The following is a 27,271-nucleotide window of genomic DNA, read 5'->3' as shown; positions in this document are numbered from 1 at the left end:
ACTTCATTTTCCAGATAATGAAATCTAGACTTAGAAAGGGAGGATGACGTGCTTGCAGTGCCTTAGAATAGCAGAATTGGTGCTAAAACTATGTGTCTCTAGATGCTTCTGGTTTTCTCCAGGTAGGAGGAAGTCTTACCATTCTGTGGTGTCTTTGGCATGGCTCCAGAGCAGTCAAGTTCAAGGCCAGTCTTGAAACACAACTGACCAAAATTCCCTGGAGGTGGAAAGAGATGTGTACTGAAACCTTACTCTAATGTGTTTTTCTGGACACTCACAACTTTTGACTCAGTTTCCCTTTCTTTTCTAGTACTCTCAGGAGACTGCAGAAGCATTAACAGCCGGCATGATCAGGTAAGAGACGTCCTGGATGGAGAAAATTTCCAGATAAAGGATCACACCGATTCCCTTTGTCATTACAGCCTGGCAGTTGCTCTTTTCCGGGCAGCTCCAAATATCCCAGTGGTCACTGTTTCCCTGGTTTGTCTCTACTTGCCTCTTTAGAGGGAGGCTGCATGAATGACAGATGTCAACTCTATCTGTCCTTTAAGATTCTTTTTCAATGTGTATCTCTTAAAGATAAGAACTCTCTGTTTTTTGAAATGTAATATTATTTTCACACCTAAAACAACAGTTAATTATAAAACCTTCCAATCAAATATCTAATCTATGTTCAGTATTCCCATTTGTGGAGACAGATACAGTAGACACAAATCTCTTAGCTAACGTACAACACGATGCCTCAGGTAAGGCTGCTGTGTGGTCTGAACGTTGTTAAGAGAGTAGATCCCAAGAGTTCTCACGAGTGAACCTCCTTCCTTTTTCTTTCTTTTTGAAGCTGTATGTACTCATTGGTAATCACTTTACAATATATGTAAGTCAAATCATTATATGGTACACTTCATGCTTATACAGTGCTGTATGTTAATTATATCTCAATAAAACTGGGGAGAAATTAAAACAAATCTGTTTGGTATTTCTATTATTTGAAGGTGCCAGAAGTTTCATTCTCAGAGGGTGGTCCTGAGATCAGTAGTATCAGCATCATCTGGAAACTTGTTAGAAATGCAAATAGTTGGACCTTACTTCAGATGGAATCAGAATCCCTGGGGGGAGGGTGTTTTTTTTTCTTTCCCTGAAGCTGGAAACAGGGAGAGACAGTCAGACAGACTCCTGCATGCGCCTGACCGGGATCCACCCGGCACGCCCACCAGGGGCGATGCTCTGCCCACCAGGGGGTGATGCTCTGCCCCTCCGGGGCGTCGCTCTGCCGCGACCAGAGCCACTCTAGCGCCTGGGGCAGAGGCCAAGGAGCCATCCCCAGCGCCCGGGCCATCTTTGCTCCAATGGAGCCTTGGCTGCAGGAGGGGAAGAGAGAGACAGAGAGGAAGGAGGGGAGGGGGGTGGAGAAGCAAATGGGCGCTTCTCCTGTGTGCCCTGGCCGGGAATCGAACCCGGGTCCCCCGCACACCAGGCCGACGCTCTACCACTGAGCCAACCGGCCAGGGCCGGGGAGGGTGTTTTAACAAGCCCTTCAGGTGATTCTAATGCATAATAGGGTTAAGGAACCACTGGCCTAAAGAAAATCAAAATTTTATATTCACTACACGCACTGTTTTACACTTGTCTTTGTGTTAAACACAGCAACATATCCTGAGGCACTCAAAATATACCTGAATCACTGTGATATGCTAAGAAATATATATTTTGGTCTTTGTTCCTGGCTTCTGGCTAGAGTTCTTAAAATTCTTGTAATTTCTTAAGAGCAATAGAAATATCTTTTGTTTTAATAATTGATTATTGTCAAGTATTAGCTCCTGAAACAGCTCTGTAGTGATAAAGGTGAGAGGACCACCTTTTATCAATCTTAATAAGCCCCTTTCAACCACACCTGAGTTTATGTCAATGCCTTGACTTTTGGAAGCCCCTAAAGATGAGGTGTGGTTGCCATGGTAACCAACCTTGTGATTAGAGGTTTGAAATTTTCAGACCCACCCCCTGACCTCCCAGGAGGGTAGAGGACTGGGAGACTGAGTTAATCACCGGTGGCTAGAGATTTAAGCAATTGTGCCTACTTAGTAAAGCTGCCATAAAAACCCTAGAAGAAGAGGTTTGGAGAATTTATGGACTGAACTGGGAGGTTGGCATTACCAGGAAAGTATATGGAAACTCCATACACCTTGCCCTAGGCATCATCTCCATTTGATTGTTCCTGAGTTCAGTCTTTTATATAATAAACCAGTAATCTGGTGACTACATTGTACTCCTCAGTTCTGAAAGCTGTTCTAGTAAATTATAGAACTGGAGAAATGGCTTGTGGGAAACTCTGATATTCAGCTGGTTGGTCAGAGAGACAGGTGACAGCTTGGACTTGGAGTTGGCATTTGAAGTGGGGAGCAATCTTGTAGGACTGAGCCCTTCTCCAGTGGGGTCTGTCCTGACTTTGAAGAGTGAGTGGCAGAATTTAATTAAATTGTGGGACATCCACTCCGTGTCCATAGACTTTTGGAGAATTGGTTGGTATAAAAACTCTACACATCTGTGTCAAGTGTTGCATAGAGGAAAAAGAGCATTTGCTCTTTAACTACCAAGATGAAGTCAAGCTTTCCTTGCCTTGCGGGGCTTACCCCAAGCGTGCTTCCCCTCTCACTATGGAGGGCCTCCAACTCAGCCTACTGCAGCCTTTGGAAGCCTGCATGCTGCCGAGGGCGGGGTGGTGATGGTGGTCCAGGTGGTAGAAGTCACTACTAGGACTTCTGGGACAGGACAGACTGAGTAAAATTAGAGGTCTACTTTACTAGATAGAAAAATTGGCTTCCTTATAAAAAGAGCATAAGGGCATATCTCGGAGATATTGTGGCTTTGGTTCCAGACCACTGCAATAAGGCAAGTGGCGCAAGGATGTTAGTCGTAATCTTTTTGTTGGGTAGGGGCTTGCCTTCCATTTCTAAAAACAGAGAAATATTTGGGAAATACAGGAAAGCAAAGCACAGCAAAAGAAGGTATGCCTGCAGTTTCAAAGGTGCGGTTATTTACTACTGGCTGCACAGTAGAATCACCTGGGTGGCTTTTTAGAAAACACTGGTCACTTGGTCTGACTCCAGGAGATTCCAGTTTCAGTGGAGCTGAGAGTGTGTGGGTGGCAGTGGCAGCGGCGGTGGTGGCTGTGGTGGTGAAGGTGAAAGGGCTGGGTCCTAGCATTAGCACAGCTTACGGGCTCTCCCGGTGATTTTAAGTATAGACATGGTTCAGAATCACTAATTAAGACTTGTGCTTAGTTTGGGATTCAGATGAGAAATAAGATGGAAATATCTTGCGAGAGTGTACCCTCAGGGGTCTTACCCTGTACAAGAGTAAGTGCTTTTTGACCTATGCTGCTTAGGCTGTTTGTGAATGAATATGGCGGAGTGCTTTTCTGTTATGTCTAGCTTTATGTTCCTTGTTTTGTTTTCAGCAGGCACAGACATATTGCACAATATTTCTGGCCAGTTCTTTTTAAAAAATTTTTTTTTATATTTTTGTATTTTTTCCAAAACTGGAAACGGGGAGGCAGTCAGACAGACTCCCGCATGCGCCCAACCAGGATCCACCTGGCATGCCCACCAGGGGGCTATGCTCTGACCACCTGGGGCATTGCTCTGTTGCAACCAGAGCCATTCTAGCGCCTGAGGCAGAGGCCATGGAGCCATCCTCAGTGCCCGGGCCAACTTTGCTCCAATGAGAGAGACAGAGAGGAAGGAGAGGGGGAGGGGTGGAGAAGCAGATGGGCGCTTCTCCTGTGTGCCCTGGCCGGGAATCAAACCCTGGACTCCTGCATGCCAGGCTGACACTCTACCATTGAGCCAACTGGCCAGGGCCCGTCTGGCCAGTTCTAAGTAAGAAGATTTGACTATAGTTTGTCTACTGACCAGTAAGTGTTTGGGTGTTTGGGGGTGGAGGCAAATAATATTTTTGATATAGCTTGCACATGACCTCCCACCTCACCTCCTCTGCACTTCGCTTTATGTAAGTGGATTCAGCTCTAGGAAGGGAGCTTCCAGAGACTGATGGTACATTTTCCAAGGATAGACATTGTGCTTTTCCTAATACCATCAGTGGGACGGAATGGAGCCTTCCCTGCAGAGCTGAAGTGAAGGAAAGGGAAGATTGAGCTGTGTTTGCTGGTTGAGGGTTGAAAAATTCCATGGAGAAAGGAAAGGGAAACAAGTTCTATCACTGGCTTTCCTTGGCAGGTTTTATCACCTCTCCCTCCACCAACCCCCCCAAATTTCTGGCAAGTGTGATTAGAAACTGACTTGCAGAATTTGCTCACACTAGCTTGCCAAGACATCCTATGCTTGCTAGCCGCTAACTAGCAGTAGTTAATTTGCTATCTCTTACATGTGTTATCCAAAAATCACAGAACTCATTAGAAATAAACAGCATGAGCTTGGTCCTCACATTTAGAGGGTTAGCCAGATGTAAGTCTAAGGCACACTTGGGAGGTTTTGTAGGCCTCATTTAAAAATAAATAGGATTAACCCTGAGTAGAAACAGATCTTTTTTTTATTTTTTAAATAAAATATCTTATTGGAAAACAAAATTTATTTTTTCAATAAAAAATATGGGGAGGAGGTAAGCTTTTCTTGATGCCAGGGCTTATTTAATGCCCTTTTATTCTCCTTGCTGATGGCAGATGTGGCAGAAATAAAGACCCCATTTCATTTTTCAAAATAGGAAAAATTTAATTCAGGAATTTATTCTTAATTGACAGCACACATTTAAAACTTGATTGGTCATGGTTGACTATTGAATGTGCCTTTTAGGAAAACGAATATACATTTGTGTATTTTCTAAACCATCTTGTGGACTCATTACTACCTAGCAGGTTATTGAGGTGCTGGTTCTCTGATTCTTAGAGCCTTTAAGAAACATTTCTCACTAAGAGAAACTGAAAGAGCTACTTTTTATGTGATTACAATATATGATTTGTCTGATTAGAAAATTTCTGTTTTCTGTTGATATGCAAACTCTCTGCCAGCAATACCCAATATTCACCTGCCACCTGGTTTTAATTCCAGCAAAACCTATAATCAGAATGAACTTAAAAATACCTTACCTTTAAAGAATCAGAAAAATAACTCAAATTTATTGAAACATTTTGTGTTTATCCTTTCAGACCATACTAAATCAGATGCGAACACAGATGCCAAGGGGTTGAGCCCACCAAGTAGAAATTGTTTCATGCAAACATATGAGTTGAGTAAAAGATTTGCCAGGGACTTCTCCACGAGCTGATTCTGATCATCCTGGTTTTTACCTTCTACTTTCTGTTTGTTTCAAAGTGTGTGCTTTATACAAACCAGTATAGGACTTTTCAGCTCTCCTAGCAATCTTTTTGCCCACTAAATCATTTATTTTCTATTCCTGTTCAAACCTGAGATCAAATTTACAATATCTATTCCTACGATGGTCTAGAGACAAAGATTATTTGCCTGGTTAGCTTTCATTTCATGTTTCAAAATATACATACACGCATACATACATACATGCATAAATGGTCAGATTGGCAGCAGACTGGTTTTTCAGAGTTCACTACAGAAAGGCCCCCTTTTGCCCCTGTGTCACTGAGGGTATGTCATGAGGGATGCCATAGTAACAAAATATTGATATTTTACTGACCTTCCTTACTTCTGAAGGTCCCACTCTCCCTTTGCAAGCACTTTGGTAGCAAGGTTCTATAAAATTTTGATAAGTAAGGCTGCAGGGAAAGGGAAAGGGAAACGAAAGAAAAATGGAGTACACCAGAAGCAAATAGTCCTATCTATATTCATGTCATGTGCATAGGACCTGAGAAATGGATATTGAAGTGGCAGAACCAGACTGCTGCTTCATTCTAGGAACTAATTAAATGTGTTTTTACTTAAAAAGGATAACAATGTTAGATCTTAATGGGATTAACTGAACTGAAATTTATTAGGGATTGCTTTGACAGTAAAGATTATGGTTGGCTCAAATTCCATTTTGAGATGGTAGCTTTGATTCCTATAATTTTTCCTATTGTTGCTGTGCTGGAGATATCCAAATTACCAAACAAAACTTGGGTGTTAGGTGAATGAGACTTGGAATATGAGTAGAGTTTGAATATTTTCTTCTTTAACATTATTGAGGATTAATTTTTACTCTATTTTCATACTAAAGTGAGGTCTCTTTAGCTCAAACAAAGGAGAGCCTCTCCACCATTTAAAAAAGAGAATTAAAGCAATGTGGATAGTTTCTTAGGATCTGTCTTGTTCAAAATTATCTAGATGTACTGTTCCTTCACTCTAAGTTCATTGATAACTACCTGTCCCTCTTTTTTCTATGTATGTATTGCACGAGCTCAATGATATTATTTTTATTGTATTAAAATATATATGACACAAAATTTACCATTTTTAATCAGTTTGAATATACAGTTTGATATTATTAAGTACACTCATATTATTGTGATATCTGTACCACTATCCATCTCAAAAACTTTTTCATCTTCTCAAACTTAGCCTACCCTTATCCGGGCCTTGGCAACCACCATTCTACTTTGTTTCTATGGATTTGAGTATTCTAGATATCATAAGTGGAATTATATAGTATTTGTCTTTTTGTGACTAGCTTATTTCATTTAGCATAATGTTCTCAAGGTTCATCTATGTTGTAGCATGTGTCAGAATTTCCTTTTTAAGATAGACTAATACTCCTTTGTATGTATCTAAGACATTTTGTATATCCATTCATCTGTCGATTAGATGAATGGTTTCTTCCTCCTTTTGGCTATTGTGAATAATGCTATTAAGAATATGGGTATATAAATATCTGTTAAGTTCCTTAGTAATATTTTTCAATTGCTTTCCTATGAAAGAAATATATTTCTCTGATTATTTAATGCACCCAGTTGCTGGTTTTGATACTTATTTTAATGACTTAAATATTGTTGATTGCAAAGAAAGCCTTTTATGTAGCATAATTGGAATTAGTATGTTGGGTCTGGGTAATGAAGGGTCCCTCAAAGCATATGAGGATAGTTAAACAAACGGCAATGAAAACCTTTTTAGAACACACCCAACTAGATATCATGGCCACTTCCTCTGGTAAAGACCCACTGAGATAATCTTTTTTATTTTATTTTATATTTTTTAAGGGAGAGGCAGGGCCTGACCTGTGATAGTGCAGTGGATAAATTGTTGACCTGGAATGCAGAGTCGCTGGTTTGAAACCCTGGACTTACCTGGTCAAGGCACATATGGGAGTTGATGCTTCTTGCTTCTCCCCCTTTCTCTCTCTCTCTCTAAACATGAATTAAAAAACAGAGGGGGAAAAATAGAGAGGCAAGGGGAGAGAGAGTGATACAGGAACATTGAGCTGTTTCTCTAGATGCCCTGACCAGGAATGGAATTGGCAATTCAGGACGATGCTCCAACTAACTGACCTATCCAGCTAGGACTTAATGTTTATTTATTTATTTTTTTATTTTATGATTGATTGAGTTTTAGAGGGACAGAGAAGAAGGGAGGTGGGAGGGAAGCATTCATTTGTTGTTTCACTCAGTTGTGCATTCATTGGTTGCTTCCTGCATGTGCCTTGACCAAGGATTGAACATGTGACCTTGTCATTCAAGACAATGCTCTAACTGACTGAGCAGCCAACCAGGGCCTAGACTTTCTTTTAGAAAATACCTGATTTATTGTGAGGATCTGTGTTCTGGAATATTCATTTAAAAAGAAATGTTGCTGCAAAACATCTGGAAAAATTAAACTCTCTGGTTAATTAAAATCCTCAAAACAAGATAATCTAGGGTTTGAAATGTGTGTCACCTTCTTTAGAGAGGTGGGCTCATCTCTTAGAAAGTAGAATGACAGCTCATAATGCTAGCACATACCACCTGAATATATATATTCTATCCTCACATTTTTGGTGTCTTCAAAGTTTTCTGAAGTTTTATCTTCTAAAATGACCTTGAGATAATAATTTTTTTGGATACCTTGAGCTTACCTAGACAGAGATGTGCTCCTTCTTAAATTAATGCTATTTATTTATCATGTACCATATGCTAGAGTTATGAATTGTTATTCAATGGTTAGTATATATAAGACATTGTTCTAAGCTCTTTTTTTTTTTTACAGAGACAGAAAGAGAGTCAGAGAGAGGGACAGATAGGGACAGACAGACAGGAACAGAGAGAGATGAGAAGCATAAATTCTTCATTGCAGCACCTTAGTTGTTCATTGATTACTTTCTCATATATGCCTTGACCAGGGGCTACAGCAGACCAAGTAACCCTTTGGTCAAACCAGCAACCTTTGGGCTCAATCCAGTGACCATGGGGCCATGCCTATGATCCCACATTCAAGCCAGAGACCCCTGCGCTCAAGCTGGTGAGCCCGCCCGCACTCAAACTGGCAACCTCGGGGTCTCGAACCTGGGTTCTCTGCATCCCAGGCTGACGCTCTATCCACTGTGCCACCACCTGGCAGTCAGGACAGATTATTTTGAGGATAATAGCAGAGTTTTTTTTTTAATTTATTCATTTTTAGAGAGAGAGAGAGTGGAGAGAGAGAGAAAGAGAGTGAAAGAGGAGAGAAGAGTAGGAAGCATCAGCTCCCATATGTGTCCCGACAAGGCATACCCAGGGTTTTAAATCGGCGACCCCAGCATTTAAGGTCGACACTTTTATCCACAGCACCACCACAGGCCAGACAAATAGCAGAGTTTTTAAAGTCAGTTCTGTGTATATATCTAGAACACATGCCATATTAAATGATCACAAAGTTGTTTAGAAGTTCAGCACCAAAGGTCCAAGGTTTCTTCTGTGCATTGTGCCCTTTATTTCACCTTTAAAGGTAAATAACTTTCATAGGAAAGGAAATGAAAAAGGTCATACTTAGAAAATTTTAAAAAATACTTTTTTTATAACACATGTTATTAGTGTTTTATGAATTTATATTTCATAAAGAATTTATAAAAAGGATTAGGAATTAGCTGTACTCAGAAATTTGAAATTAAAGAGTTAGTTAGGAATATTTAATTATATCCATTTATAATTAAGAGAGTTCTCTTAATATAAGATATTGGTGTTTTCAAAATTACTTGTAGCCACTTCTGTTTAAAAAATATATAACCACCATTTTAGCCGTTAGCAAGTAAATATGAGTCTTTGTAAGTGACAGGTCTTAATTCTTCTGAAAACATCTTAATTCTTCTCATGGTGAAGTTTCAAGAGTGCATTATAGCAGAAGGAATGTTTGTTGAGGACCAGTTGTAGTTGCCAGGCATCTTGCTTGAGGCTGGGGGTGTAAAGACAGGTAAGAAAATATTGTTAGGTTTATAATATCTTTAACCCAGTGTGAGATTCAGAAGAAGATCTAAGATTAAGAGGAGAAATATTCATTCTTTTCAGGAAGGGGGCTTGGAGAAAACTTAACTGGGCAGGAATTTGGTTTTAAAGCCTGACTAGGAGTTTTCTAGGCAAAGTAGGGTGAGGAGGGTGTGTGGTTTCTGGCACAGGAAAAGCCATGTACAAGGCCACTGGGATCAGCAGCATGGGTGAAATTATATGGTCCTTTTCTATCTGACTTATTTCACTTAATGTGATACACTCAAGATTTATCCATGTTGTTACAAATGGTGATATTTCATCATTTTTTTATGGCTGAATAGTATTCTATTGTGTATGTACCACATTTTTACCCAATTATCCATTAAATGATACTTAGGTTGTTAACATGTCTTGGCTATTGTAAATAATGATGCAGTGAACATAGTGGTTCATATGTCTTTACAAATAAGTAATTTCATATTATTCCATACATACCCAGAAGTGGGATTTGGGGGTCACATGGTAGCTCTATTCTTATTTTTTGAGGAGACTCCATACTGTTTTTCATAGAGGCTGTACCAATTTACATTTCCATCAGTTGTATATGAGGGTTCCCTTTTCTCCATATCTTCTCCAACACTTATTTCTTGTCTTATTGATAATAGCTATTCTAGCAAGCGTGAGTTGGTATCTCATTGTGATTTTGATTTACATTTCCCTTAAAGCTAGACAGAAAAGGACAAGAACCATATGATTCATTCATATGTGGGATATAAAACAGAAAGCAACAAATGAACAAATAGACAGCATTGTAGTGGTTACCAGAAGAGAAGGAGGTGGGAAGAGGAAGAAGAGGGTGAATGAGGTCAAATATATGGTGACAGAAAAAGACTAGACTATGGGTGGTGAGCATATGCTGGAGTATACAGATGATGTATAATAGAACTGTACATCTACAGCAGTGGTAGTCAACCTGGTCCCTACCGCCCACTAGTAGGCATTCCAGCTTTCATGATGGGCAGTAGCAGAGCAACCAAAGTATAAATAAAAAGATAGATTTAATTATAGTAAGTTGTTTTATAAAGATTTATTCTGCCAAACTTAGTGAAAATCCGACATAAAGTACTTGGTAAGTAATTATTATTATATGCTTTAACTTGCTGTAACTCTGCTTTATAAATTTTATAAAGTAAAGTTACCTCCCTACTTTATAAATCACCATTACTGTGGAACCGGTGGGCAGTTAGAAAATTTTACTACTAACAGAGATACAAAAGTGGGCAGTAGGTATAAAAAGGTTGACTACCCCTGATCTACAACTTAGATTATTAACAGTTACTCCAATAAATTTAATTTAAAAAAGCAGTGTGATAGTTCAGCATACCTTAAGTAGGAAGGAAGTTGATTATAGTGTAAAGATCACAGACTGAGACCAGAGGTTTAAAAACTACCCAAAAGTCTTGGTTTTACACTCTGTAAAAAAGGGAGATCCTTCATATTGGTCTGTTTTGGGGATTAAAAATAATGTATGTAAATTGTTCAGAAAAGAACTTGACATGACTTTCTACACTGGTATTATCATTTTTTATGTTACTATCTTTTCATTTTTCTCTTTCGATTTGTTTTAAATGATATTACAATTACATGGCTCAAATCCCCAAACTATAAAAATTTATCTCATCTCCCTTCCATCTTTGTGCCTCACCTGTCAGCTCCTCTTTTTCAGGCCTCACAGGAAACCACTGTCCTCATTGTCTTCTGCACCCTTCCCTAGCCCTCTGCACTGCACACGGAAACCTGATACCCCTCCTGTGCTTCCTGCTTCCTACATGAGAGGTAGCACATTACACACATCATGCATTCCCTGCCATTTTTTCTTAACCATGAATCTTAGAGATCTTTCCATGCTAGTTTATAGGGATTGTTGTCATCCTTTTTTGTTAAAGTGCTAGTTTTATTTTAATATAGCTTGACTCACAAGAAATTACAGTCATAGTAAAGAGCTTCCATGTGCCCTTCACCGAGTTTTCCCCCAAAATAATCTTGCATAACCATAGCATATTGTCAAAACCAGGAAAAAATGAGTATATATTTTTTTATTGAATTAAAAAAAAAGACTTCATTGATTGATTTTAGAGAGAGGAAAGGCAGGGGGTGGGGGAAGAGTGGGAAGCACCGACTTGTAGTAGTTGCTTCTCGTATGTGCCTTGACCAGGCAAGCCCAGGGTTTTGAACTGGTGATCTTGACCTCAGCATCTCAGGTTGATGCTTTTATCCACTGCACCACCACAGGTTAGGTATCCTTGATACATACTACTAACTCAGGTAGAGACTTTTTTTGGATTTTACCAGTTACTACATGCATTCTTTTTATTTTGGGAGTATAGTTCTCTGAAATTTTATCATCCTTGTACATTCAAGTAATCATACCACCAGGGCATTGAATTGTTTCCCAAAGGAACTTCTTTCTGCTACTTTTTTTTTAAATAATTTTTTTTTAATTTACTGATTTTAGAGAGAGAGAGAGAAAGAGAGAGAAGCATTGGTTATTCTACTTATTTATGCTTTCATTGGTTGATTCTTGTATGTGCCCCGACTGAGGATTGAACCTGTAGCCTTGGTGTATCTGGACAATGCTCTAACCAACTGAGCTACCTGGTCAGGGTTTCTGTTACTTTTTAATAGTCACACCTTTCTCCCAATCCTGGCCACAGGCAAGTGCTGATTAATCAATTAATCTACACATTTTATGTGTGCTTCTTTTAAGGAAACCCAACCATATGTTATACCTTTCTTAAGAGTAAGAATATTCTTTTCAAAATTTTTTATTCCCTGTAGGCAGGAGCACTTAATGGGTATGTAATAATGACTTGTTGAAGTACAAGAGTCGAAACCAATATAAAGCCAAGCCAAATAGAAAATTGAGAGTTGAAAAACAGATGAATCAGGGTAATTTGCTTTCATAATAACAACAACAAAAAAATGTTCACTTTCTTAAATAGGAACGCCTCAATGTGAATTAAATGATAACTTATTTCAGGACTCAGTAAACATAAAAGGATCAGAAACAAAGCTTCTGTAAAGTAGAACTTTTCACTTTTTAAACCATTCTTTATACATTTTTTTTTCTTTAAGTCCCTCTCTATAGTGGTATGGTAAGGTTTATTTTACCTAGCTGAGTGAATGTGAGGCGAGAGAAGGAAGAAAGCTGGCAGTTACTGAGTCTATGACAGTGGTTCTCAACCTGTAGGTTGCGACCCCGGCAGGGGTCAAACGACAAAACACAGGGGTCACCTAAAGCCATTGGAAAATACATATTTATTATACAATACATTTTTAAATAAAATATGTATATTTGGAAAATACATATTTATTATACAATACATTTTTAAATAAAATATGTATTTCTGATGGCTTTAGGCGACCCCTGTGTTTTGGTCGTTCCACCCCGCCGGGGTCGCGACCCACAGGTTGAGAACTGCTGGTCTATGATATGCCATTTCATTCTGTCCTCCCAACAACTCTGAGGTCAGTGTTCTCATTGGTGCTCAGAGCTTCAGAAAGTTGTCTCTGGTCAGTTTATATCAGAGATAAGATTCCAAGCCCCACACTCACCACAATTCTATATTGAATGCTTTCCTTAGGTTAAAAGTCAAATAAGAATTCAGATCCCCTGTCTCTTTTTTTTTTTAAATGGTGGTAGAAGTGGTATTTCAGCCCATGCTCACTTATAAAAGGTACATACTGTAATAGTTTATGGAAATATTAAGGGCTTTGGAGTCAGCTAGACTTCTGTCCAAATCCCAGTGCAGCCATTTCCTGGCTTTGCTGACAATGGATGGATATGTTTTATTTATTGAAGTGTCACCTATTCATCTATAAATGGAGAAACTGACCATTCCTCCATTGGGGTGAGGAAATAAAATGCAATAAAACACTGAGCAGAGTGCCTAATACCTACCACTCATCCAATAAACAGCAGCTATTAATTATACGAGTCTTCATTTTATGGACTTCCCACTTCTAAAATCAAATTATCAACAGATACTGTGTTATGTGCAAAAAACAACATCCTATTGATAGAATTAATGTACCTACAGTGACTTAATTTTTTAAACTTAAAAAAAACTCAAATTTAGCTGCCATTGCCCCCCACCTAAAAGTTCTTGGCTTTGGTCTGTGAATGAGATTATCCAGAAATGAAGAATTTGTATTTATCATGTAGGACAAGTGTAGAAGACTTTTTGTGGTTTTACTCAAAGGTTCTGGTCATCTTATCCCTATAGAGCCATGGACATATTCATTTTCTGAGAAATGGGAGGCAGGTAGCTGATATGGGTGGGCGTGTTTAGTGGCAGGGAGAGGTGCTTTTGTAATAAAAGACAATTAAATGCAATGCAATCCACAGGAATTGCCCCCAGTCACATCCTTAGCGTTGTTTGGGGAATGTGCTTAGCTCTGCTTAGCAGGACCTTTGTTTGTTTAGGATGAGGGATCTATGGGAAGCGTTTGTATCACAGTGACAGACTGCAGAGAGCTCTTTCCTGTAATACAGATTGCTAGGAAATTGGATAGAACCTCCTGAGAAATGCTATCCCAAGCCTTCCCTCAGGACAATTCTGTGTCATACATTAAAAAGGCAGTGGGGGTGGGGTGGAGAGGCCGGCTCTATGGGAGTGAGCTGCAATTCCCACACCATGCATAATGTCTTTTATACTTAGGGGCTCTCTGCACATAGCAACAGAGGATACTTGGCACACTGTGGAAAATGTACTAATGTTCCCTTGAGAGCCTTGTGGACTTACCAAAAAAAGAAAAAAGAAAGATGATAAAAGAGAGCTTGCTTGGCAGATCTCATCAAAAGTCTAAATGATACAATTTAAGGCTGAGTTAGTGCGGTTAAAATCAGATGAGGATACAACAGTGGTTCTTAAATCTTAATGCATATTAGAAGGTTAGAGTATTTTTTAAACCTTCCAGACAATTCTAATGTACAACTGGGGTTAAGAGCCACTGGGATAACGAGAAAGCATCCTGACAAAATGACAAAGGAGCAAAAAAGGAAAAAAAAAGCAAAAGAAAACGTCTGCATCCTATATTGGGCACATGGGTCCCCATATTTTTCAGCGAGGTCACTGGCCTTTTCTATTGGCTGGTATCTTTTCACATTCTAAAAGTGGGTGCCCTGGGCAGGTATCTCGTGGACTGCCGTGTCCATCCAACCATATCTCTTGGTTGCTCCGCTTGTCTCTGGAGTGAAGTGCTAATGTTACCCTGCTTATCCTTGGAATTGTTATTATGTAAAGCCTGAGTGAGCCCTCATGTTTTAAGCCCCAATGTATGGTACATTCTAAGGGGTATTATGTTTAAATCTTAATAATTTGTCTCTTTCATGTGAGAGAAATAACTGCAGGGTGGTGGACAAAAACCCTCTGAGAAAACCATGTGTTTCACATTATTATGAATAAGTCATTGCCTCTCTTGAGCTCTCAAAAGTCATAATTTGGAAATCATTCTTTTTCTGTGAAAACTGGGAAGCCACTTCCCCACCCCTGTCCTTTTGATAGGAGCTGTAGTAGTTCCCACAGGCAAAAGCTTTTGATTTGATATGATACAGTGGCTGTCTTCTTAGGGAAGTCCTGGAAAATGCATTGCTGGTTTTTTTTTTTTCCCCTCTTCAATTGCATGTGTCTTTCATTCCCAAGCTTAAAGTCCAAGCATGATGTCACTCACATGTCTTTGGTATATCCCAGGCCCTTTTGCAAATGAAAACTCCAGAAGAAACAAAAATTGGTTGAGTGTAGAAAGTATATTTCAGGAATATCCTGAAGGGCCTGTTTCAGAGGCACTGAATTCCAAAGTGTTCACTGACATTTATCGTCCTGCTTCAAATGACTAAATGTCCTTTTGATCACATGATGCCATGTTTTGCATAGTGTGACATATCTGTCCTTTTTTAAATGCATAGGAATGGGCAACAATCTCATTTCACCGGTGGGTTTGTTGAAGCATTATCACAAGACAGCCAGAATGATTGATGAGTGCTCTTCAGGCAGGGAAATGCTGCCAGTTTGCTTTGTATTTTGTCCTACCTAGAGTTTTGTTCCTCTTTTGACTGAAATAGAAAATTATCCTTTTTCATGCTAGTAGCCATAATCACATTGTAAGAGACTTAAAAATTGTCATTTCCCAGTAGTATTTCTCACAGTGTAAGCATTTTTATTTAATGAAAAATTATTCTTATTTCTTTTTTAACATTTTGAGGGAGACAGACCAATATTTAATTTTCCTAGTTTTTTTAAAATTTATTTTATTTTATTTATTCATTTTAGAGAGGAGAGAGAGACACAGAGAGAGAGAAGGGGGGGAGGAGCTGGAAGCATCAACTCTCACATGTACCTTGACCAGGCAAGCCCAGGGTTTCGAACCAGTGACCTCAGCATTTCCAGGTCGACGCTTTAGCCACTGCGCCACCACAGGTCAGGCTGCTAGTTTTAATTGTAAGAATTCAGTGCGCATTCCTGTCAAGCAGAGAAGTTAATGGGTGACCAAAGGGAGTCCTGGACTCTATCTGAAACAGCAGTAATATGAGCCCTGACACTAAAAAAAAAATTTTTATTTATTGATTTCAGAGAGAGAGATCTGTTCCTGTATGCGCCCTGACTGGGGGTCCAAACCATAACCTCTGTGATTTGGGATGATGCTCTAACCAATTGAGATATCTGGTCAGGGTCTTACCTTGATGGTTTTTAAAAAGTAACAAAAAAAAAAAAAATGCCTGACCGGGCGGTGGCGCAGTGGATAGAGCGTCGGTCTGGGTGCAGAGGACCCAGGTTTGAGACCCTGAGGTCGCCAGCTTGAGCACGGGCTCATCTGGCCTAAGCAAAAAGCTCACCAGCTTAGACCCAAGGTTGCTGGCTCAAGCAAGGGGGTTACTCAGTCTGCTGAAGGCCCACGGTCAAGGCACATATGAGAAAGCAATCAATGAACAACTAAGGGATTGCAACAAAAAAAACCCTGATGATTGATGCTTCTCATCTCTCTCCATTCCTATCTGTCTGTCCCTATCTATCCCTCTCTCTGACTCTTTCTCTGTCCCTGAAAACAAAAACAAAAAAATAAACAAAAAACCCACAAAATAATAACAAAAAATGGTATCTGAGAATGGGATGAGTTTGGTAAATACGGGATCCAGTGAGGCAATTTTTGTTCCTGCCTATCCCACTATGTTTCTTTGATCTGGTGTTTTCAGGTCTCCTGAAATTTACTGTAGATACCACCATTCTTGAAGGAACCACGGGTCTCTTGCCCTGACTGGGCAGGCCTTTCTTAGATTCCCTATTTCTTAGTTCCTTCTTGTGTGAAGGCCAAGAGGGTGACTGGAAGACAGTTCTATATCTTAAAAGTGCAAATGTGTGGCTCAACTTTATTTTTGCAAACATGAAGCTACATGTGAACGGAGTATATTTTTAGGTAACTCTGAGCCATGGAGCATGTGCCCTGCGTTGTTGGTTTTTTTTTGTTTTTTTTGTGGCAGAGACAGAGACAGAGAGAGACAGAGAGAGGGACAGACAGACATGAAAGAGAGAGATAAGAAGTATCAATTCTTTGTTGGGGCTCCTTAGTTGTTTATTGATTGCTTTTCATATGTGCCTTTACCAGGGGCTACAGCAGAGCGAGTGATCTCTTGCTCAACCCAGTGACCTTGGGCTCAAACCAGTGACCTTGGGCTGAAGCCAGTGACTTTGGGCTTCAAGCCAGTGACCATGGGGTCACGTCTAGGATCCCATGCTCAAGCCAGCAACCCTGCACTCAAGCTGGTGAGTCCACACTCAAGCCTAATGAGCCTGTGCTCAAGCTGGTGACCTCGAGGTTGGGACGTGGGTCCTCCACGTCCCAATCCGATGCTCTATCCACTGTGCCACCGCCTCGTCAGGCTGCTCTGTGGTTCTTTAATTAGTCATGTTTAACTTTGTATGTCTAGAACTTACTTCATCTCACACTTCTCTTCAAAAGTATTTTGAGTGGTCCATTCATCACAGAGGAACTGTCTTTTCTGGGCTTAGGCTATAAATTCTTCATTAGGCCCTTCCCCATTCAGTATTAGGTATTGAAAAAGTTCTCTGCATGTTGGGAGAATGTGATATTGATCAACAGATTAATGGTTTTGGTTGTTGCAGTAAGATTTACAGATTCTGTAAATGGTTTGTGATCAGATAGGCAGAGTGAATCACTATTTTAAACTAGCAAGAATAATTGACTTTAAATGGAAGTTTCTGATTGGCTGCATATAAGGCTGTTACAACTGTGTCAATTTTAGAACAGAGAAATTGGAAGTATTAGTCATCTTTATTTATGAATCTAATCCCATGGATTCCAAGCATAATCCTATGGTGCTTGGTACATAAAGGCCATGTGTCTAACTATGTAATAGTAAGACATGGAAGCACATATTTATATAAATATAAATTTGGGTATCTCTTCCATTGTTTCTTTTTTGGATTTATGTCTTCTGCTGGTCTAGGGGCTTATTGAGATAAGAGTTTAATATTTTGGGTTCTTTTTGGCAGAAAGACAGAAAATAAGAGTTTAAATTAACTTAATAGCCTGACCCATGGTGTCACAGTGGATAAAGTGTCGGCCTGAAACGCTGAGATCACTGGTTGGAAATCCTGGCTTCCCTGGTCAGGGATCATATGGGAGTTGATGCTTCCTGCTCCTCTCTCCCTCCTTACCTTCTCTCTCTCTCTATCTTTCCTTCCTCTCTAAAATTAATAAATAAGTTCTTAAAAAAATACAACTCTTTAAAAAAATTAAATAAATTAACTTAATAAATCTTCTTTGTTGCAAATCACTCCTTCCAGATGGTGATGGAGGTGAGTAAACATTGGGCTAAGTCAAGGGCAGGGAGGGGAGAGAGGCATGTGTAAGCCTGGTAGATACACTCCCTGTTTCCTACAACTTAGTTCCCTTCTACTATCAAAGCTACAGAAATTGATTCGTTTTCTTCCTGGAATGGTTTACTTGACGGACAGCCCTCGCAATCAGCTATTAAATCCCAAGGTCTAAATCTTAGACTAGAAATTAAAGTTTACAACAGGTGGGTGTTTCCAACTTTTACTTGATTCTCTTCTGCCCCCACCCTGCCTTTGTGCTTAGATTGACATAAAAATGGAGAAGAGTCAGAAGAAAGGATCAGATTTCCACTATCAATTTCACTCATTTTGAATCAGGAGTTGGCTTAATTAGATTTTTACATGATTTTCTCTTAACATGAAGGAAAACATGAAGGATGTGTGTGGGAGTTATAAATAAATAGTGTGACCTAAATTATAGCAACAGTATGTGCCATATATATATGAGATTAGATGTATTTTATTTATTTAATTTTATTATTATTATTTGAGAGAGGGAGAAGGAGAGACATCAACATCAATTTGTTGTTCACTTATTTATGTATTCATTGGTTGATTCTTGTATGTGCCTCGACTAGGGATCGAACTTGCATGTTAGGACAATATTAGTCGATAGAGCGACTGAGCTACCTGGCCAGGGCCAGAGGTTAGATGCATTTTACAAATACCAGTTTTATACCAACAATTGTTATGTTAGTTATTTATTTTTACTACTCAAAAATTATAAAATATTCCTTTCAAAGCAGTACAATTTTTTTTTATTATAGGATTCAAATGGAACTTCAAGGCAATGAATGTGAATTAGGTTACATTGAACCTGAATTTAGAGATGTGTGATGACTTCAATTAGTGTCCAGCATGTGTCAAGGGATTACTCATTTTAAAAGAGGTGATGGGCAACATGTTATAACATTGGTCTTAAATGAATGCTACCTAACCTGGATTTTTTTTTCAAATGGTTACTGAACGGTGACATCAGCATCAATTCACATTCTTTGGTTACAGTTTAGTCATTTGAAAAGGGCTTTAGAGACTTTTTTTTTTTTACAGAGAAAGAGACAGAGTCAGAGAGAGGGATAGATAGGGACAGACAGACAGGAATGGAGAGAGATGAGAAGCATCAATCATTAGTTTTTCATTGCGACACCTTAGTTCATTGATTGCTTTCTCATATGTGCCTTGACAGGGGGGGGGGGAGGGGGGAGCTATTGCAGACCGATTAACCTATGCTCAAGCCAGCGACCTTGGGTCCAAGCTGGTGAGCTTTTGCTCAAACCAGATGAACCTGCACTCAAGCTGGCGACCTCGGGGTTTCGAACCTGGGTCCTCCACATCTAGTCCAACGCTCTATCCACTGTGCTACCACCTGGTCAGGTGAGACTTTTTAAATGTTCATGTGCACATACTGTCTTTTTTAATATTGAACCATTTCATACCAAGAACATAAGTTTTGAAGTTAAAAGACCATTCCACAGTAATTATGATCACCACGGCATCAAAGACAGAATCAGTTTACCAAAAAGAACTAAAAAACCTTGAAGAATTACAAAAAAAAAAAAAAAAGGTGGGGAGCAGCTGGGGACTGAGAGCACTTTGGGGTCACGTCGATCCTCACAGGGGCTGGCAGAGTCTCTGGCAGTGGAGTTCACACAGCTGGATCAAGGTTGCACCCTGTAGTTTCTCTTCCCAATTGGACAGAAATGGAGGTGTTGGGCCTGTAATCTGGTCCTTGCCCATAGCCAAGTTAGTGTTATGCAGTATTTCTGTTTTGAACACATTTGTCCTTATTTTCCCTTCTCTCTGCTTGCTCACCAGAAGGAGGAAAAACAATCTGAGGTACTGCTTGGGTGGAGCCACTCTTAGATCTCAATGCCCCAGGGTTTTCTAGGGTAACAAACGAGAGCTTTCCCACCCGCTGAGGAGGGGTAGACTGCGGTGCTCAGCTCTGCCTTCTCAGGTTCCCTTCTCTCCCCACTCAGAAGAGAAAGAAGCTGAGTTGCTGAGCTAGGAGGATGTTACTTGGGGAGCAGCTGGATCTTTCTATGGGAAGGAGTTCCAGCATATTCTTGGAAGGGACTAAAAATATCCACCTTTTAGTTTGCTACTTTTGTCACATTGCTGCGTGGACCTTGGACACACTGGGCTGGGGGGAAGGGGTGGATGAAAATCTGGGAGAGGAAGGATGGAAGAGGAGGCCGAAGCCTTTGGGGCACCATCCAAATAGGAGTCAACAACCAAGGAAGTGGAGACAAACCCTTTGCCTTGTGTCCTAATGCTCCCGGGTGAATAACAAAGGACCTCTGTCAGCTGTGTGGGAGTTTAGAAAGCTAGGGAGCCAGCTTGGTCCTCCTTGGAGAAATCAGACTTCTCATGCTGCTTCCTCCTGCCCCTCTTTGCTGGGGGTGTGGAAATGGGGGGTTTTCTGCAGGAGTTTATTGAAAAAACAGCAGCCTTACTCCCCCCCCCCCCCCCAATCTCCATCCCTCTTTCTGAGGCAGGATATAACTGTGCTGTAAACTTTGGCAGGAGTGAAGCATATAAATACTTTTTGAAACAGGAACTTTTTTTTTTTTTTTTTTTTTTTTTTGGCATAGAGCTGTTAAAGCTGGGAAAAAAGCATAAATAAAATTTGATACAGTCATTCTAGAAATGATTTGTATGCATCCAGAAAAAGGTCAGAGTTCAGTGGTTTGGATTGCAGAGCCACACTAAGATAAGGTAACATGCAGTGTTCTGAGCTGGCCCTGCATGCCAGGACTCGAAAGCCTGTTTTGCTGCTCTTCCTTTATTATCGTAACCTCTTGAACAGAACACACCATTTAAAATGACAGTAAATGCTTCTCAGTGGAGAAGTCTATGACCTAGTTTTTGATCAAGAGCACTTATGGGATTGAACGGTGCAGGGAAGAGCAAAGGAACTTGGACTTCATTGGCCAGAAGTTCCTGCAAATCAGGAGCTCCGGGCTAATTAGAACCCAAGACATTAAGCAGCAGCTGTTTTATGGTGTGAACTTTTGCACAGAGGATTTCAAGAGGCTAATTCTCCTTGGAAGTCTGTTTGCAAAGTGGTTCTTTCCTGGCTGTTGCTTCATTCTTCTTCGGAGGCCTATTTTCACTGAGTGAGCTTTCTGTGCCAAACCTTGCAATGACCTTCTGGCGCCTGGAGCTGCTGCACCGCCTGGCCCAGGGGGTTCCGGCGGGGTGCCCAGGCAGAGCTGAATGAGTTCTGCCGGCTCCGGGGTCGGGTTCACATCTCAGAACCGGAGTGGAAGAGCCTAAAAGGAGGGGAACATCACAGAGAAAATGTTCCTTCTGCCCTTTCCTCTCAGGAGCAGCCCTGGCCCTCTCCTTGCTCTGAACTCCTGCTCTCACTGTCACCCTTAGCCTTTGCCCGCGGCTGCGTCGGAACTCGTTTTCTTGCTTCATTTAACATGTGAGAGTGGAGTTTTCAGGGAGTATCTTGAAATGAAGTGAAATGTACCAAACATTAACTAGTTTAGGCCTTGGGGTGTGGTCGACAGATTGTTCCCCCCCCCCCAATTGTTTTTATTTCTGTCCTCCCACTTGTATTTGCTTTTACAGTGGAACTAATAAAAACATACTTAGCCATGTTTCAGAAGTAAAATCACTATCTAAAGAGAACACAGGGCAGAGACTGAGATTCATGAGAAATCGCAGAATTAAAAGGGCCAAAGTGAACATCAGTTATTAAAGGAATTGCTTACTATTGATAATAGTTACTTAAATGTTAAGATTACAAAATATAGTAAATGTTTATTTTCTTTTTTAGGAACACACATCTATATACCTCAAGATGTACTTGCTTGTTTCTGTCTTTTATCATTGATACAAGAAATCTCTATGCAAAAAGCTCATAAAAAGGGAAAAATACAATAACATTCCCATCATATATTGATAGAGAAGTAATTATATAAGTGAAAGTATAGGAGAAAATATTAAATGTTAAAACTGCTCAGGCATGGTTTTTAATTTTTAATTTACATTAGAAAATATAAAAGGGCCCTGGCTGATAGGCTCAGTGGTAGAGCGTCGGCCCAGCATGTGGATGTCCCAGGTTCAATTCCTGGTCAGGGCACACAGGAGAAGTGCCCATCTGCTTCTCCACTCCTCTCCCTCCCTCTCCCCCTTCCCTCCCTTTTTTTCTCCCCCTCCCAAGGCCATGGCTTGATCAGTTTCAGCACATTGGCCAGGGTGCTGAGGATGGCTCCATGGAGCCTCTGCTTCAGGGGCTAAAAATAGCTTCCTTGTGAGTATGGCCCCAGATGGGCAGGGCATCAGCCCCAGAGGGGGGTTGCCAGGTGGATCCCATCTCAGTGGGGACACATCCGGAGAATCTGTCTCTCTACCTCCCCTCCTCTTACTTGGAAAAGAAGAAGAAGAAAAAAGGTAAAAGGAAAATATAAGATTGCATATGCAATATTGTCTATGTAAAAAAATGTACTTTCAAATGTTTAGAAGGAAATATATCAGAACATTAACTGTATAGGGATATGAATATCTAAAATTATTTTCCACATGCTCTCCACTCAATTTTCCACAATGAGAAAGTAAGCCATTTACAAGTAGAACATCCAACTTTTGCTAACATACTTTAATGATTAACCGGGAAAATGGCTTTCTTTGTGTCTACTTTATTTTTCTGTTAGGATTCAGATGAGTGTGTGAATGGTAAAATTTGAAAAAAGTTATTGCTTTGAGTCTGTTCATATTTACAAGCCTTTCAATCTCACGTGCAGTTCACCGCTCTGAGGCAAACCTGGGGCGGGTGATTTATCCCCAGGTTTCCAGGAATAGACTAGAACATTTCTTGGATGGTAGGGCGACATATTTCTCCTCTATCCTTGTATGATTCTTTTTTCTTAGACTTCGAGGACGAGTTCTCCTTCCCAGGTCACATTGTTTCTGGTTTTGTTCCGGGGATCTTGCCCTCCCTTGTTTTCGTTGTTGCAGGTGTGTATTCCCTGGGGATGATCCCTGAATCTCTTTATTGAGGATGACTCATAATTGGGGAGTAACAAATCGCCACTAAAGTTAATAGTGCTTCTTAGGGACTCCATTTGCGGCAATAAAATTTGCAACTAGGCATGAACAATTTCAATTTGCAACACAGTGTCTTAATTGTTCAGAGATGTCTATAAAAATATACTGTGGCAAATTAAAATGGCTTATGAGCTGCTGAGACTTTTTTCCCTTACCAAAAACTGCGCTCCCTAGAAAGCACTTTTCCATTCAGCAGTGACACATGATGGTTGGCTCAAGCATCAACAGTCTGAAATGATCACGCTGTACGTACTTGACACATGGCGCAGAGGCCACATTTCCTAGACTGCCAGTGTCCCATATATGGTTAGAGAGAACATTTGAACCAGAAGTAGAACCACCCAGGTTGGTGAATTGAATAAAGCCTTTTGTTATTGATGTATTTTAGCCCCAGCCTTGACCTACATAAGAAAATATGCCACCTTTACATTCTGCCTAAGGAAAATGAAATGAAAACTATTTAAATTAATGCTCCCCTGCTCTCCCATGCTTTTTAATCTTACAAGCTCACATAATGGAAATTAGAATCTTCCGATAAAAATCTCTCCCCTTCCTTTTTTGTCTTCCCAGTTTCCAAAGGTTAAGAGAGAAAACGTCTTCAGGTGTCCACTTCCACTAATGACCCTTTGTAGTAGTACATTCGGGGATATTTCCTTTTTTTTTTTTTTTTGTCTATATTTGCACTTCTTACCTTCTTCCTCATATTTCTTAGTGTCACCCCTCCAACCTGCCCTGCCCCTACATCTCAAGGGTGAATGTCAATAAATATCTAAGATTATAATAAGATTATATTATATCTAAGGCTAATAAGTTTTTGTAACAGAGGCCAAAACCAGCTAAGCTTGGACTTATCAGATACACCAGTGTATTCTTCCTTAGTGTGTATGTAACTGGTGAATGTATTGGGCTGGGTAAAGACATTCTGGGTAGAACCTACAGTGATTTATACCTAAAATGGAATTTAAGAAACACTGAATTGTTACTCAATTTAATTGCTTAGTGACCATCTTCTGAAACCTAACAAATATAGCTGATTTGGGGAGTGGATTTTGGAGTTCCTCTGCCTCAATGTGCAGGTTTTTTTCTTGCATGTAAACACAATATACAGGATTGGGCAAAAGTAGGTTTATAGTTGTTCATGTGGAAAATAATACAATAATTTATAAATAATAATATAAGAATAAACTGTGTTTTCCAGACTCACAACTCTAAACCTACTTTTGCCCCTCCCTGTGTGTACTCATTGACCTCTTAATTACGGGGATACATTCTGAGAAATGTGTCCCTAGGCAATCTCCCCTTTGTATGCACATCATAGAATGCCCTTACACAAACCTAGCAGCTACAGCCTACTACACAGTTAGTCTGTATGGGATAGCACTTACCTATATGCAGTCCATCATCAACCATCTGGTTATATGGTACATGAATGTATATTGTTGGTGGTGGGATAATACTATCTGTGTGAAATGAAAATGTAAATGTGCAGGAAACTTAAGGCCAACAGGGAATCTTAGAGAATCTATGATGAGAACATTGTGACCTCCCACTAAAAGAAAGTAGATTTAAAGGAGGTAGAAAAGTACACATGCTAAAGCCAGAATTCCTAAGTCACTTACCTTTCTGTCCCTTAGTTCTGTACCTCGTAGGGCTGTCATAAATTCTCCATTCCAAAGGTGATTCAGGTAGCCAGGCCAGACTGAGCCTGTGGCTCTCCCCACTGGCCTGCAGAGTTGGAGGAAGACCACAGACACCAGTCCTTGATTAGGTCTTGGTCTTGTCACTAACTGTTTTGGGCCAGCCACTTGAACCTCTCTGACTTCAGTGACTTCCTATGTGCAATGAGATGATAGTGCTGTGTGACCCTTTCCCTTAAACCTCTCTGACCCAAACCATGGGTCCAACAGTCTGGTTCAGGTGTTCCTTGTGATTGGGAGATTGGGCAGTGCCATTTCTCCAAACCCAGTCCCTCTTTCTATACTATCAGTCCTGTTGAAGGTGGGAGGGGGGACAGGGACACATGGCCTCTTCACTGTGTTGGCTGTTAAGTGCTTAGCCTTAACTGCCACCATTACCAACCTAAACAGAGGTGGGCAGTAAACTAACTTCCTTGGTTTCAAATTACTCTATTCCTTCTTATACTTTACCTCTGTGGTTTTATTACTTGCAAAAGGCAGAGACTTCTGGAGAAAAAACAGTGAATTGTAACACTTAAAAAACAACAACAAAACCAAAAAGCATTTTTTTTTACCACAGGAAAAAAAATTTGTTTTGCAACAGGAAAGCCTAGCCCCCTCCACCCCCCTTGGTCATCTTTCCAGTCCCTTGAGGGGCCCCTGAACCTTTCATTTCCTTCAGATTCCCCTGGTCAGGCTTAATGATGAACAGAGGTGTTGGTGAGTCGGGAATGGGTCTGTGCACTGGGCAGGGCAGGGAACAAAGCTTGGGCTGTCCCTACTTTCTGAGGCTGATAGGCAGCTCCTTAACAATACACCTGACATGTAAGCTGTTTGTTGAGCTGCACATTGTTTCTAGGGAAAGTCGCTATCATAACCATGCAGAAAGAGATTTACTTTGTGCCAGCCAAGTTTGTCTTGATCTTTCCATTCACACCATTCTCATGTAGTATCTTAACTTGCCAGTGACAAGATAAATAACTTAAGAGGGGGTGGATTTCCTCCGTCCACCTAAATTCTATCCTTGTCTTTCAGGTCATATTTTCTAACTTAAAGAATGGAAAACCTCTACTGTGTTTTTTGGGGGAAAGAATTACAATGACATAGTTGACATTTAGAATCTTGTTTGAGTCTACTCTGTATCTGAGTCTAGTTTCCTTTCATAAGGAAAGATCTTATATTTTTTTGTCCAACTCTTTTCTTGGTGTAGTGACTCGTGCATACTTGATGCTCTGTGTCAAATGAATTAATAAAGGAACATCTTCCCTAGTCTTGTCTCATTCTCTGTTTTGCACCCTTTGCCATCATCACAATTCTTGAAATTCTGCTGAAGTCATATGAATCTCTTTGCTATTTTTTTTGCACACATGGTTTCATTGTCACTTTGCACAAATTCTTTGCCTATGTTGCCCTCCTTCCCCTCTGCAATAATTTATGGTTGTGATTACTGACAAAGTGTAGCTCAAAACCTGAAGCTTCTCATATACCTTCCGTGAGTGGTCCATCTACCCAGGTTGTCTTTTCTACTTCATACTTCCATCACTGACAGACACTGGGCTGACTCGCTTTGCTGGGAACACTCAGAAGCCCAGGTTTATCCTTAGATAAAGAGTGTCCTTTTACATGATGGAAGAGTGGGGAGTGTGAGCGTTGAGTGTATGCTAGAAGGGACAGCTCATCCTCTCTTCACAGAACACCCTGGGTGGACAGATTAAGTAAATTGATGCCGTGTTGGTGGCAGTCCTGACTCCGTACTAGCATTCATGGGCTCACATGTACCTGGGATGAGGCTTATTTCAGGATGACTCCTTCTCAGTCCTTCTCTCTTCTCTGACAACAGTCATTAAGAGATTAGATTTCTTGAAATATCAGCATTTGTTGGCCCCCTGGCTGCATAAAGCTCTGTAGCCTAAACGAGGAAGGGATTTCTGAATAGATTTTTCAGCAGTGAAGAAATCCTGAGTTTTAAAAATATACATTCATAGTGCAATGCACTCTTTTACCTACTGTGAATGGGCATATGCCTTTCAAAACCTTAATTGCAGTCGAGGGCATTTAGAGGTGTCTGTACAGCGGGAGGAGATGTTGGGTCTTATTCTCACTGGCTGTCACACAGTATTTGAATATGTCAGTTCTTATCGTGTATAGAACTCTCTTTTGGAAGGAATGGTTCACTTGGCTTCCATATTTGTACGGTTTTAGGTTCAATGTTTTTAGGAGAAGAGATTTCAGGATTCTTAATGCATCAAGCTATTCTCTGCCCTACTATTCAGAAGCAGAAAGTGCTA

The 27,271-nt window shown here is 40.3% G+C and overlaps 1 long non-coding RNA gene across 1 annotated transcript in view; it reads left to right on the top strand.

Moving 5' to 3' along the window:
* LOC136330831 (uncharacterized) overlaps positions 1-27,271 on the top strand; it is a 508,264-nt gene that overhangs the window by 128,857 nt on the left and 352,136 nt on the right. Inside the window, exon 3 of the long non-coding RNA XR_010730391.1 lies at positions 311-354. This is a non-coding gene — a long non-coding RNA (uncharacterized lncRNA). The remainder of the gene's footprint in view (positions 1-310; positions 355-27,271) is intronic.

This window comes from Saccopteryx bilineata, chromosome 3 (assembly GCF_036850765.1).
Source record: "Saccopteryx bilineata isolate mSacBil1 chromosome 3, mSacBil1_pri_phased_curated, whole genome shotgun sequence".
NCBI classification, from domain to species: domain Eukaryota; kingdom Metazoa; phylum Chordata; class Mammalia; order Chiroptera; family Emballonuridae; genus Saccopteryx; species Saccopteryx bilineata.
This window is presented reverse-complemented; position numbering and strand designations above follow the sequence as displayed.